Here is a 15,979-nt window from a genome sequence, read left to right as displayed (position 1 = left end):
TTTCCTTCTAACACGTTTAAACGCATGGCATAATGCCATGCATTCTTTTTTTTTTTAAATGACATTTAGCGGCAGTTTGAACCACCAATGATTATTGTTTTTCTGCCCAGAGATTTAGCGGTTGTGAAGACCGCCACTAAATCTCTTGAACACAAAAATAAAAAAAGGACGAATCGTCACTGTTTGATCATGCGCAATCAACAGTGACACTTCATCCAATGTATTTTCAAATATTTTATGTGTTTGAAGATATGGGTTAATATATATATATATATATATATATATATATATATATATATATATTCTAAGAAAAAACTAGGCTCGAATCAAAGACTGAGTTAGAACCAGGTTTGGCACCAGTAAAAACCACCTTAAAATACTGACAAGAATATGTTAACTAGAGGCCATGTTTTTATTATCACAGGGGAGGTTAGCATGTAACGTCCTATCAATTTTTTGATACCTAACGTATTAGAGAGATCCTATAGTTGTATTTTTTGTCTTGTATCTTCTTTTTGTTCTTAATAACTGAGCTCTCTTCCGGATGGACGCTGGCAAATTGATAAAACTAGAATAATGAAGCATAATTTAGAAAGAATAGATATTTGGCATTGTGTTCAATATATTGCCAATTTGAATCTATGGACCAACTGACCATGATCTTAAACTTGATTATGAGCAGCATAATATTGATTGTATATCATGTCATTATGCCTGCGGGCCCTGCACCAGTTTTTTTTTTCTTTCATATCAGAGCTGGGGGAACATCACAAGAAAGTTAGAAAGCCCTGTAGGTATGCTTAAGCACACTAAATCTCACTAAATCTTTAAGATCATTATTTAACTTATAAGGAAATGTCTGATTACATGAGAAAGTGGGCCACTTTCTCAGGTAAGTTGTGAAAGTTCAACACTTTGAGCCCACTTTCACTAGTTAATGCGAATATTTGATTCAAAATCACATAATTTATTGACCGCCCAATCACCGACCACACATTGGCTGGCCTCTGATATGTAAAACCCTTGAGGTCCTCCCTGACAACCGAGGAGTACACTCAGCTTTGATCTTGCAGCAAGGCACGCCACTTGTGGGTTTCGAACTTATGATGTCTGGAATAAGTAAACCAGCAAAATATGTAAATAAGATTTTCATAGTTTTTTTTTATTTATTTTTTTCTAAAATTTCACCTTATGGATATGATCTAGATGCTTGGTTTTGTAGAAACAAATTCTTGGATCATCCAATTACGATGTATAAGAAGAATCTTTTAAGGCTTGAAAATCAATGACTCTGAATTTTCATAAATATTTAAGCATAAAAAATCACATTTATTAATCCGATTAAGATGATCCATTAATTGATTCCTAGTAAATGGACCACGTTGAATGCATATGCAGAGTTAGTTTTGCTAAAAAATCTATGAAAATCTCGATTCTGGCATTTTTGAAATTAACAAAAAGTGAAAAAAGGTAACCACAAAGCAAATAAAAAGTTGTGATGTTAACCTTTTTATAAATTTATTACTCCAAGAAACCATATATTGGATTGAAGACCTGACTGCACCAGCTCAGTCTGCCATACCCACGATCATCGTCCCAAAGGCATAAAACTCTAAGGCTAGTAACCTCACCCCCAGCTCTTGAGTCAGATGCTGACTTAAAATGTCATAAAGATCGTTCTCAGCAAACTCTTTGCAAGGGAAAGATCTTGTGATATTTTAAAAATATAGTTTTTATCAAGAATATATCATAAAATAATCAATATTTAAAAAAACACAAAAAAAAATCTTAAATACTTTTTTTATCATGTTAATATCAAAAAAGTTTTCAACAGCTCATTGATGATATCACTTGCCTAGCTACATAACAGCTAGTTTGTGGCACATTTTTTACCAAAAGGGCTCTTAATTAAATACCCTGGTGATCAGAATGATCACCTCCCTGTGAAAGTGGCCAGCCATATGGAATCATAATGTAGGCTTGTGAGCTTGATGCCAGCCCATAAAACTTGAAACAATTCATGATTTTGGTTCCCAACAAAAGTTAATAGGACAACCAAGAGAACAGGAATAGTACAATAACCTCTGAACAGCACATCTCCCCAAATAATAATAGGTACAGCAGCAGCAACATGCAACAAAAGAAATTGTGCCAATAGTAATTACAAGGGAAACATTCAAATTGGCACCTAACTTTCAGCATGGTTCAAAAATACACTCACACTTTGTTATGGGTGGGTAATCAGAAAAAGCAAGGATATCATTAAATTTATAGGAAAGTTTCAAATATGATTATTTAAAAAAATTATTAATCACTTTTTTCTCCTCATCTAAAGTTTTTCAATCTCCCTTTTCTATAAGTTGAAGTGATAACAGCAGCATCGGGGCAACACTTATCTAAATATAAAAAAAAAAATTGAAGCAAGAATTATGAAATCAAAACGCACCTAATTCACCGGCCTCCCAAACCCAAGTTGGTTGGCATATAAGACCAAGTGTATATTCCAAATGTTGGAAGGTGAAAGTTTTAACGTATTTATACCAACTCAAGATAGGTTGGTAGTGGACACACACATAGAGAAAAAGTGGTAGTTGTCTCACACTTTTTGAGCCTACCACCACTAAATAGGGGGTTTGATGTTGTTTTTTGCAAATCTGGCCCGGCAAATGTATTTGGCATGGTCGATTTGCTAGAAAATGATACTTGGATCATGTCTTTTCAATAAAAAAACAATCAATTTTTAAGGATTGAATATTTCTGAAAATTTTAGACCACAGATTTTTAAATCTTATAAAAATCACATCGAATCAGACAATCCAAGAGTTGATTCCTATAAAATCAAACATGTAGATCACATTTGCATGGTTACATTTAAAAAAATCCTTCCAAAGCCTAGTAGACCAGCCATAGGCAAAAAAAAATGTTAGGCAACTACCACTAGGGATACACAACGAGTCGGGCTAGCTCGGGCTTGACCCATTTAAGCTCAACTAAAACTCGTTCAAAAAATAAATGAGCCAGGCTTGAACACAAGTCCAGGCTCAGTGTGGATAAACAAACCGAGTTTGATCAAGTTGTTGAGCTCAATTAAACTCAAAAAACTCGATAAGGCTCGCATAAGAGTATACATATAATATATTTTGCAAAATAATACCTTAAAGGCATTGTCTTCATATTGGGTAGGGCATTAGTCTCTATCCCAAGAGGTGTTGAGCTCGAATTTCATGCCCCATGATGGTGGGTCATTTGTACGACAATGCAACCTCATTCGACCCTTTTGCCCGTTAAACACCCCACCTCTTTACCCACCACCCTCTTCCTCTCCTCCCTAAACACTGGAACATGTCCAAAGTCCGAAAGGCTCTATGCCATCACTCCTACACTTCTTCTTCTTCTTCTTCTTCTCTTATGTTCTTTTGATGTGAGTTCGAGATCACACTCTGATCCCTTCGGTCATTACAAGCGAGAGAGGGTTTGGTCTAGCTTAGTGGAATCCAAACAGAGAATGTAACCAAATTAAATGAAGGGTGAACGAAGCATTTGAGTTTCTCAAGTAGGGGTTACGATGAAAAGGAATATATATATATATATATATATATATATATATATATATATATATATATATATATATATATATATATATATATATTTATTTATTTATTTATTTTTTGTGCTATTGAAGGCACTAAAATCATAGATTGATGCATTATTGGTTCAATCTGACCACATCGATGTCTTCAGCAGATCCTATCAGATTGAGATCCAATCCAAACCTTTGGCAACCAGAGCAGATGAGTGATGATTTGCATCTTCACCGTCCAGATATTGAATAAAGTTGTGGGATGATGCAATGTATGGTAAAGATGTCAAATCTGCTCTGGTTCCCAACATAGCACTGCAAATTGTCACGCTAATGCCTAAACAATATTGTTTCATTAAATAATTTGAGGCCATGAACTGTAAGGCCGTGCAATTTTTTTATAAAAACAAAAAAAAAATTGGAAAGAAAGTAGTTTTGTTCAACTTGGACTTTCGGTTGATCGTGGGGATCGTTCCACAGCCATGTAATTTATCTTCTTCTCTTTAAATATTAAAACATTACAAAATTTAAAACACACTCAATTTTTTTTTTCATTTTCTCTCATTTGTTTTATTATTTTGTGGCATGCTCAGACTGGCTAAAAAGTTTTGAAAGGAAAAGGAGGCCCTAGGCGGTGTGAAAAGATGAGGTGCAATATGATTGCACAAATATGTGTGCATTAAGCACCTGATCACCCTCCATCTTGGGGACAGGCTTGTCAGGTGTGGGGCCCAAGACCTGATGGAGGGCGATGTGTTGCTTAATGCACAGTTTTTGTGCAAACGTATTGCACCCGATCAGGACTCCTAGGCGGTGGCCTCAAATTTCAAAGAGGCTGCCGACCCTATATATATAATAAATAGTTGAAGTGCTTGGCTTATAAGCAATAGGTTCATATCAATTTTAACTTTGAAACAATGTATTGTCTGTAAAAGAATCAGCTTGAATCAATAGGGGCTCTGTTTGTCTGGTAGGAGCAGCTAGTAAACGTTACCTTGTGTTGGGACGTTGCAGATTCAAAACCTAATGGTATAGTTGTATAACTGGTAGGGGTCTGCCTAACCCCACCTTCAGCTCAAACTTGGCTGGTTTAGTTCAAGTTCGTCATGAGCTTGAGCTCAGCTTGACTCATCATGAAAACGAGCCATAATAAAAGCCTACTTGAGTAATCTGGCTATATAGGTATAGCTGTAGGGACAATTCAAGATATCACAGAGAAATATGTGATATTTTGGTCACCATTCACTTAAACAGACAAGATATCGTGATAATATTGGCTTAATGAAAATATCATGATGTTTATGTTCGTCATGACTGTTTTGTGAAAAAAAAAGGTTCATTTTGTTTTTGGCATGTATTTTTATTTTTGTTGCTTTTTTCAAATTTTTCTCGTTTTTAATACATTTATTTTTACTAAAATTTTCAAATAAAATATCAAAAAATCAATTGCTTGCTATATTTTTGCTGCTATTATTTGATCGCTTAAAACTTTTTGTTGCTATGGATATAGCCTGATGGTTTCTGTGATTTTTTTTTAAAGTTACTATTATTCTCGCCAAAAATTACACACGCCTGACACCTATAGTAAAAAAGAAAACAATGGTAAAAAAAAAAAACAAAATTCCTAATAAATCTTTCATTGCATGTGTGTTTTTCATTTTCGAGAGCAAATTCTTTGATATGAAAGTTTTTTCATGTAAGTTGTTAAAAAAGACTTTTTTTTTTTTAAAGGTAAGCTGGGGTTAGGCAGACCCCCTGTCAGTTATACAACTATACCATTGGGTTTTGAACCTGCAACGTCCCAACACAAGGTGAAGTGCACTAGTTGGTTGTAAAAAAAGACTTTAGTTGAAGTATTTTGATAATTTCAATAAGCTAAATGCAAGTAATATTAAACCCAACTAGTTTAATTTATAAACTATTAAAAAAACCTTTTCGCAAATTACTATGTTTTAACATAAATAAGAGGTTATGACTTAAAAAAAAAAGCTAAAGCCTAGAGGCTAGGGCTTAGATGCCTATAAAGAATGGGAACAAAATCACCATTTTTACACAGTTCCGAGATCAAAAGGACAATCTTTTTTAATGGGTTACTTTTGTGTTACCTTCTCGTCTTCTCTTTGCCGGACAGCACTTTTGCATATGGTTGAAGGCAAAGTACGAGTCTTTTTCTGTCTGTTGTCCAAACGGACAGCTTTCATGTGTACAGTGGTCAAGGGGGCACATACTTGAGAAATTATCTTTTTTCTACACTTTATACTGATTGAAAGTAGGGGTGGCAATCGGGTCGGGTTGGCATGTCAGCATACCTCAACCCGAACCCGACCCGTTTATTAAACAGGTCGGCTGTGGCAAACACGACCCGTTTAATAAACGGGTAACCCGACACGACCCGCCAACCCATTTAATAAATGGGTTGGGTCGGGTAAACGGGTTTTCAGGTTCGCGGGTCAGGTTGGCGGGTCGGGTTGGCAGGTTGACGGATCGGGTTGGCAGGTAGGCAGGTTGGCGGGTCGGGTTGACGGGTCGGGTTGGCGGGTTGACCCACCTGCCTAACCTGTTTATTAAACGGGTCAGCCGGGTTGGCAGGTTGGCATACCCCCAACCCGAACCCGACCTGTTTAATAAACAGGTTACGCGGGTCAACCCGTTATTAAACGGGTTGGCTTAAGCCCAACCTGAACCCGCCTAAGAGGCGGGTTGGCGGGTCGGGTTGGCGGGTCGTGTCAGAAATTGCCACCCCTAATTGAAAGACATATCAGCCTTTTAACTCTTCTTGGTAAGAAAACTCGCCCTTCTAGGGCACGTTTGGAAGAGAGAAAAACTCTCATAGGACAAGAAAGATTTGCATAAGAGAGCTTTTGATATGAGAAGTTTTTCAAAAAAAAGTTTTCCACTCGTTTGTGTAGTAGGAGAAAAATGGAGTGTGAAAATGTGAAAAAATGAGAGAGAGAGGAAGAGGGTGGTGGTGGTAGTGGTGAGATGGGGGTGGTGGGGAGTGTAAAAATAATTTTTTTCTTTGTAGAAAACATTCTTCCCCTTCCAATGGAAGAATGTTTCTTATCAAAAAGTGTACTCTTTAGAAAAACTCTTTCAGCGAAAAAGTATCTCTCGTTGGAAAGGGTCAGAAAATCCATAGGAATTTTTCATTTTGCATCACTTTTTCTACATTTTTTTCGCTTTCAAACGTGCCCTTAGTATGGGATTTTGGAAAACCTTCCCAAACCTACCAAATGAATGTTTTAAAGGATTTTTGGTGTTTTTTCAAAATTTTGACCCTACAAATGTGATCTATATGCTTGTTTTTATAAGAATCAGCTCTTTTGAGCATTTGATTATGAGGCATGGATAGGTTTTTATTAGTTTCAAAAATCAATGTCTTACAATTTTCAAATATTTGGGATCTATCATTCAAAATTGATGGAGATGTAAATCATAGGATTAAGGTTGGGTGGATGAAATGGAAAAGTTCAATGGGAGTGTTGTGCGATCATAGAATGTCATTGTGGTTGAAGAGAAAGTTTTATAGGACGACAATTAGACCCGCTTTACTATATGGTACGGAATGTTGGGCTGCAAAAAGACATCATTTTCAAAAAATGAGTGTAACTGAGATGTGTGGAAAGACACTAAAAGATAAAATTCGGAACGAGGAAATACGTAAGAAGGTAGGCGTTGCACCCATTGAAAATAAGATGAGTGAGAATCGTTTACGATGGTTTGGGCATATTCGACGAAGGCCTAATGATACTCCGGTTAGAAGGATGGAGAAATGAAAAAATATATTAGCTAAAAGAGGTCGGGGTAGGCCTAAGAAGACTTGGATGGAGATGATAAGAAAGGATATGAAGGCTTTAAACCTCACCGAGGACATGACATTGGATAGAAATGATTGGAGGAGAAGGATTCATGTGGAGGACCCAAAATGATTTTCTTTTTGGTTCATATGGCCGACCCCAATTAGTTTGGGATAAAGCGTTGTTGTTGTTGTTGATGTTGTTGTTGTTCAAATACCATCAGATGAGAATTTTGAAAAGGAACATCAAAAGTTTTTCATGACAGTTTTCATTGGGGGAGGTTTTCATTCCCCGAGAAGTCAGTATTTCTATGGTTTTAATAATGTAGTTTCTCTATTTGCCTAATATGGCAGGGTGACATATATCCAAAGCACAAAGTTTTGTCCACTCGAGTGGTGCATCTCAAGGAGTCAAGGAGGGCTTTTGAGGTGATTCCCAGCAAAGCACAAAGTTTTGTCCCTAAGCCTAAGACTGGCATTTAGACCAATGCTGTCAATATCGGTATCCATACTGAATCGTTGGGTCATCCATTCAGCTGTATCGACTTATACCGATACTCAACTGAATCATTTTATATCGGCTTAAAAATACTAAAAAAATTTATAATGTGTCAATCATAACGTGACACATGTTAAAATCATTAAAATAATATTAAAAATGTACTGTTTGGTATTTTTTTTTACAATTATTAAAGAATAGCCGGTTCAGGCCTGCAGCGTATCGAATTTCTGCCGATACTGATAACATTGATCTAGACCGTATGCTCTCATCCAGTGCCAATAAAGGCTAGTTTGGTTCCACTCATGCCCTATGTCATCCTCCATCTTTAAAAGGAAGGAAGGGGTTAAACGTGTCATTTTGAAGAGTTAACTAAAGTTAAGGTGACATATCCTCATAGGAAGTAACTCGCAGTTATCTAAGCAATTTCTTGAAAAGTTCAGCATTTATCTTAAATATTTGAAAACTCAGGCAGCTAAATGTAAATTTGTAGTCAGGCACTTGTACAAAAGGATGCAGGTTACCGGTGACCAGCTAACATTGCAATGTGAGGGTCCATTTATTCAAGGATGCAGGTCATGAAACTAGACTGTGTTTTTCTCACTATCACATAGTCGAAGCATACTTCTGTAGAAATTTCTGGTAGTTTTCAGTAAAGGTGAATTGCATTTCATCTAGGAAATTGAAATGCCAAAAAAAATCTTGGGGTACGACTGTACTTCCAAATTAAAGGGAACTTAATTGTTTGGTAACACCACATGTGAGAGGTTGGAGTGAATTTAAAGTGGCCTTCTGATGAAACATTTAAAGACGTAGTTATGCTGGGTTTTTTTTTTTTAGATTTCACCGCACTGGCTTAAATGCATCAAACCAACACAATATGGGGCCACCAATGGTTTGGTGAAGCAGGTTATATGCCCTCCCCGCCATTAGCCACAGTGCATGTTCAACGGTCCCAATGAGCACCACGTATATAAGCTCGTGGGGCTTGTATCCTCGTGTGTGTCGGCATCACTTAGCATCGTAATCTGATGCGATTTCAAAGACATAAGTACCATTTCCCACCGTTCTTATCATGAAACGACAGTTTGAGAAGATGACAAAAATGTCCTTCATTAACAAAAAGAAAATGATGGTTCGAGATCCTCCATCTATAAAAGTGAAACATCGATTCGAGAATGATGTTAACTCTTTAAAGTCCAAACGTTCTGTTTTTGCCTTAAGCAGTAAACTTTTGCACCATCTGCTATAATAGAAGCTCTCTTTGACGACGCAAACTTTGTCATCGTCTGCTGCCACTGGACCCTCCTTTGTCGTCGTCTGCTGTCGTTGAAGCATTCTTTGTCATCGTTTGTTGTCGTCAGAGTACCCTTTTTCGTTGTCTGCTACCGCCAGAGCATTCTTTGTTGTCGACTACGCAGTGACAGCATCGTTGCCACCATCGACTGTGTCTACCTTCTGGGTGTTAATTTCTCCTCCACTGCTGGATTACCAAGATTTCGTTATGCAAACAAATTGATTTACAAATATGAATATTAAATCTTACAAGTGGTTTTACTATTCATGCTAAATAACACCTATTTTCATACTAAAACAAATCGATTTATACCTATCCACCTTCTGGACGTCGAAAAATAGTTAGCACGATTTATTTTTATGAATGCCAAACATTTCAATGATGTGTACTTATGAATGCTAAATTTCTACAATAATTTGTACGTTCGATGCAGCAACGATTTAATGAAACTGCCACGATTCGTACTTAAGTTTGATAAATCGTACAACAATGTATACGTATGAAGTCAAACGTTACAATGATATATACTTATGAAGGTTGTGATTTATACAATGATTTGTAAGTTTGAAACAGCAATGATTTATACATTTAAAGCACTAACGATGTGTATTTATGAAGTTACCTCGATTTATACTTAAGTTTGTTAAATCTTACAACGATGTTTTCTCATGAAGACAAATATTGCGACGATTTGTAATATTGGTGATTGTGTAACGAATGTGATAATTTGTATTATTATATATTTGGAGAGTCAGTTGTAACATATAATGATGCAGTTAAATTTATGTGTTGTGTAGGTTAGCAATGTCTAAAACTCGTCAGACAAGAAATCCCCCTTCGTTCTATGGGATGAATATCAGAGAAGTTATTCATCAATCTCATCTATATGAGTGTTATGAAAGGTACCAAAATATAATGAAGATTGAGAATGATAAAGACAGGGACAAAGCATTGGAATTGTATTGTGCGGAGGATTATCCATCAGATATTGAGGCTGAAGACCAAAAGAAGAATGATGAAGAACTAAAAATGAAGAAGAAGAAGAAGGATGATGAAGAGAAGTAAAATAAAAAGAAGGAGGAGAAGAATGAAAAGCAAAGGCAAAGGAAGAAGGAGGATGAGAGGGAAAGGCAAAGGAAGAAGGAGGAAGAGAATGAAAAGCAAAGGAAGAAAATACAAATGAAGAAGAAGGAGGAGGAGAGGGAAAGGCAATTGAAGAAGAAAGAGGAGGAAGAGAAGGAAAGGCAACTGATGAAGCAGGAATATTTTGACGAGCAAAGAAGGATAAGGCAAATGAAGAAGGAGGCAGAGGAGAGGGAAAGGCAAAAAAAGAATAAGGAAGAGAGGGAAAGACAATTGAAAAAGAAAGAGGAGGAAGAAGAGAAGAAAAGAAGAAAATGTAAATGATGAAGATGGAAGAGGAAAGGCAAAGAATGAAGCATCGGGATAAGGAAGAGAAGGAAAGGCAAATAAAAGAGAAGGAAGAGAAAGAGAAGGAAAGACAAAGGAAGGAGAAGGAGGATGAGGAAGAGAAAGAAAGACAAAGGAAGGAGAAGGAGGACGAGGAAGATAAGGAAAGAGAAATGAAGAAGTGGGAGGAGGAAGAGAAGGAAAGAAAAAGAAAAAAGCAGGAGGAAGAGAAGGAAAGGGAAAGGAAGGAAGAAATTGAAAAGCAGAGGAGAGAGGCGATGGAGCGAAGGACGAAAGAAATAGAAAAGCAGTGGGAGGCGACGAAGCAACAAGAAAGGCAGAAGATGGAGGGAGGGGATGAAAAGGAGAAAAGTGTGACCAAGGCACGTAAATCGATCATGTATGTCATGATTTACTATGATAGATACTACTGTGATAGCGATTACTATGTATAGCGATTAATATATAGCGATTACTGTGATAGCGATTATTGTGATAGGTATTACTATGTATAGCAATTATTATGATAGTGATTACTATGTATAGTGATTATTGTGTTAGCAATTACTGTGATAGCGTGTGTGCAACAATTATTATTTATACAGATTAATGTGTACAATAAGGTGTAGAAGTATAAATGAGACTAATTTATAATTTATACAAATAATATATTATTTCGTGTTACAAAGAGGTTATAAGACAAGTAGAGCACTAGGTAAAAAGCTTGGAGGGTTGTGTCAGTGGCCTGTAGTTCTGTCGTGGTATGGACAACTGAGTGAATATCAGAAAGATCGATTACGAAATATGCACTTTGGCTGCCTTCTAGACCAGCATTATTTTGAAACGTATTGGAACACCATGACCCACCTGGTAAATAAGTGGAATCATCAGACGAGCACATTCCAGATTGATTCTTTTGATATCACCATGACCCTAGAAGATGTGGCACAGATTACAAGCCTTAAGTGTCATAAAAGTGTTATCCTATTTCGGGATTCAAACTATAACGCAAGGGAAAAGTGCACAGTCCTTCTAAAAATATCGATGGACGACTAGAGTCAATGTATTTCTGGTGAAAGCAATTCCACATTGATGAAAGTTTCTTCTTTCTATAATAAATGGGAAGGTCGGTCCACTACATGTGCATCTGAAAGAGCTGACCAAGAGTTGTGTAACTTCCTTCTTTGTTTTTTTGGTCTTACTTTATTTTTTTATTGTTCTGGTTCGAGAATAAGTTAATTATGGCTACAACTCCTAAAAGACTTAGATGAAGTCGACAACTGGGCATGGGGTGCTACTATGCTTGCACACTTGTACAATCAACTTTACCATGCAAGTAAGGGTACGAAAATCGTCAGGCGGTTTTGGCCATTTGTTCAGGTATTTGTTTATTACATATTTAGTACTTGTAGACTAAGCTCGTTGAAGGTTGTAGTATTACTAATATATTATTTTTATAGGCCTGGGCATGGGAGCATATTATCACGTTGCGTTCTCATTGTGACCCTGCGATTTGTGGTTTTCCAAATATCAGTCGATGGGCTAGAATAAATGTCAATGAGGATAATGATAAGTTCATTTTAGATGGTATGCAACTAAATGAGGTAAATGATTTAAAATTGTTTATAATCGTTTCAGCATTTATCATTCAGTAGTATAAATCATTGAAATGTTTAGCATTCTTAAGTAATCATCGTTGCAGGATTTTATTTTTGTTACTATAAATTGTTATTGCTTTAGCATTTATCTTTCAATACTGTTAATTGTTGTAATCGTTTTCATTATTTGTGACAGTCGTTGTAATATATTTAGTACTCATTATTATAAATATTTTTAATATTCAGCATTCATTAGCATGAATAATTGTCTATACCTAAACCATAATCTCCAATGTACAGGTTGTGTGGAGATCGTATGGAGATGGGGAGGACGGGGACCAAGAGCTTGTTGCTGAGGGTGCGAGACTGTCTGACCATGATATTTGGTTGTTTAGCAATTATGAAGCCGAGTTGCAGTATGGTAGTCAAGTTCTCTTACCATCTGACTTGGGACAGTCTATCCCAAAGAAGCCTGTGGAAGTCAGAAGGAAGATGAATAGTGGTGGGGCTAGGAACGTGAATTGGCACGAACACTATAGGGAACAATTGGATAACTGAAACAAATGAGGTGTTCGTGCCATAGCGTATGATTATAAAGAACAACAATATGATCCCAACTATTTCCAAAAATATTGGGAACCCATGCCTCAAAATCTAGAGATTGTGAATATTGGAAACTCATGCCTCCCTCCTGTCCCCCCATCATGTCGCATCCCAACATAGAAAACATGTCCTTTGTCTCCCTTCGGCTACAACAATGATTACTTCAGTTGTAGTACACGATGAGGACCGAACATAGCTCATAAAAGATAATGTAGTCTCTGGCACAAAGTTCGAGATGTTGGAGAGGGAGAATAAGGACTTACGAAAGGAGGTGAGAAATTTGGGGAGACAAATGCAATCACTGGTGGAGATGATGACCAGTGTTTATAATAAGATCGAGGGAACAAAGAGGCCACAAAGGATAGAGAGTCCACCAAGTAAAAGAAAGAGACGATTTGTATGACATCAATGTTCATCTGAGTCATCAAGTGCCACTGAATAAATGATAGCGATTCTTTTTATCTCGATAATTATTTGTTGTAATTATATAATTCTTTGTTATAATTCTATAATTATTTTTTGTAACGTGACATTCTTTAATTGTTTAATTTTTTTTAATAAGTGTAACACACAAGTACCATTGAACAGATCATTGTAATGTTCGGCCTTCATAATTAGAAGTTATCGCATTTATTTTTTATAAGAGATCACGATTGGCTTGCAAGCAGTTATATATAAGAGATCATGATTTGTTTTTTATATAAGGTGTTCTATCACGATCTGTACAATCATCCCACTTAAACCCATCAAATAATTGAACAAAATTTGTTTGAATATCCTATTGCGATTTTCCTTCACAAGCTTTGTCCTAGGGAACGATATGTTCCATCGCGATTTACATAATGAATTCGAAAATGGCAAAAAATAAAAAATAAAAAAATCGACACGATGTTTAGACTTGGTAAAGAACAAATCAAGTTAACTTCACTGATATAGACGTCATTGTGTATATCTCTCTGGGACAATATCTGGTATAATGATTCAGATACAATACATGTATAACAATTTGTCTTATAGCAAATTACATAATGACTGATAAAAAGCAAAAAGTAGAAAGAAAAAAATGTTGAAGGTTATAGTCTTACTAATATATTGTTTTTGTAGGCCTGGGCGTGAGAGCATATTGTCGCGTTGTGGCCTTAGTGTGGCCCTACGATTTATGGTTTTCCAAAGATCTGTCGGTGGGCTAGAATTAATGTAAAGCAAGATAATGCTAAGTTCATTTTAGATGGTCTGCAATTAAATGAGGTAGATGGTTTAAAATCGGTTATATACAATTCAGTATTTATCATTCAGTAGTATAAATCGTTGAAATGTTTAGCATTCTTAAGTAATTATCGCTGCATGATTTTGTCTTCATTAGTACAAATCGTTATCGCTTTAGCATGTAACTTTCAGTACTGTAAACCATTGTAATCGTTTGCATTCTTAAGTAATGATCAATGTAGGATTTTGTATTCCTTAGTATAAATCGTTATCGTTTTAGCATTTAACTTTCATTAGTGTAAGTCGTTGTAATCATAAGTATTCTTAGTCACAGTTATAAGATATTTAGCACTCGTTATTATAAATAATTTTAACGATATATTACAACCACATTCATTTACATGAGTATTTAGTTACAATACATCATGACCAATGGTTTGGCTTAGATACAATATATGATCATCATCATCAAAGAAAAGATACATCACCATCAGCATCAACACACGTCCAAATAGTGATGTGCTTTGAAACAGACATCATCAACATCAACATCAGCACCTTCAGTTTACTAAGTAGCCTTTGCTAATCACTGGGAATGATTGAAGGCAAATCTATCTACCAATGGAGGTCCTTATCTGTTTGCAAGTTTTTTTTCATGAAGTATATTGATAGCAGATAAAGGTATGGATCCTAACAGGCACAGAAGATGCAGCCCGCACGATTAACATATTTTTCATAAAGTATATCAAAGATTAGGCAGATATTTCTTCAACTAAAAAGTATGGTTTCTGAACGATTGAGAGTCCAACAGTAAGAATAGATCAAATAGATAGTCATCAACACCCACCTATCTATCATGCAGAATATTTGTACTTGTTATGGTATGGCGGCAAAGATTGAGGATGATTATGGTCGTTATATTATGCATAAGCTTCGTTATACTTCACAACAAATACGCCACAGTCATATGTGTCATGAATATATCGATGTATCCACAGAAGATAACCACTATAATCATCATCAAAGATTATACAGATCTTTCTGCATGGTATCAGCATCAAACACCATTCATCAAGCACAGGTAGAAGGAACGCCGAAAAACAAAAAAGAAGAAAAAATATAAGGAAGAAGAAGAAGATGAAGGCGTAGGAGAAAAAAGAAGAAGTTGTTCTGCTGCAGAAAAGAAAGATGAAGAGAGGTTAAATGGATTAGGGTTTTAGACCTGGACAACAGGTCGAGTCGGGTCGGGTCACTCCCCCACCTAAATCCATCACATAAATTGAGACATTGTTCAGACTAGATAAACTATAAATTGAGGTAACTTCATAAATACAAATCGATGTATAAATCACCACGATGTTTATTGGTAAACTATAAATCTAGGTAACTTAATAAATACAATTTGACTTACAACCACAATACTTTAAGTTTCATAATTTAACAATATTTGTCCTATTGTGATTTGTTGTTATGAGCTTTGTCAATATGAACGATATGTCCTATCACGATTTACACAATGACTGATTGATAAATGGAAAAAAAGAAAAACAATAAACAAATCAAGACGATGTTCAGTCTAGATAAAGTAAAATCAATGTAACTTTATAAACACAAATCATTTTACAACTTGATACTAAATGTTTAGTCTATATATGTCCTATCGTGGTGACTAGTTTTATAAAAGGCAGATGAAACGATGTTTTTTCATTTAATTAATGCACAATGCAATTAATTTGCATGCAGTTTTTAAAAATGAGTGATAGGTGAAACAACATTTTTTTATATATGAATGACACATCGCACAAGTTCAGGAGGGTGTCTCTTTGTTTTGCTTTATTAAAGAACATATGAATCGACGATTCCTTTAGAAACGTGTTCATGAAACGAATATATAACCTGCTTCATCGCAAAGGGGGCATCATTGTCGAGGAAGAAGACGATGATAGCTACACGGTCAACGATGTTGACGAAGAAGATGACGACAGCTACA

The sequence above is a fragment of the Nuphar pumila genome, chromosome 13 (assembly GCF_984573655.1).
Source record: "Nuphar pumila chromosome 13, dmNupPumi1.hap1.1, whole genome shotgun sequence".
Classification (NCBI taxonomy): domain Eukaryota; kingdom Viridiplantae; phylum Streptophyta; class Magnoliopsida; order Nymphaeales; family Nymphaeaceae; genus Nuphar; species Nuphar pumila.
This window is presented reverse-complemented; position numbering follows the sequence as displayed.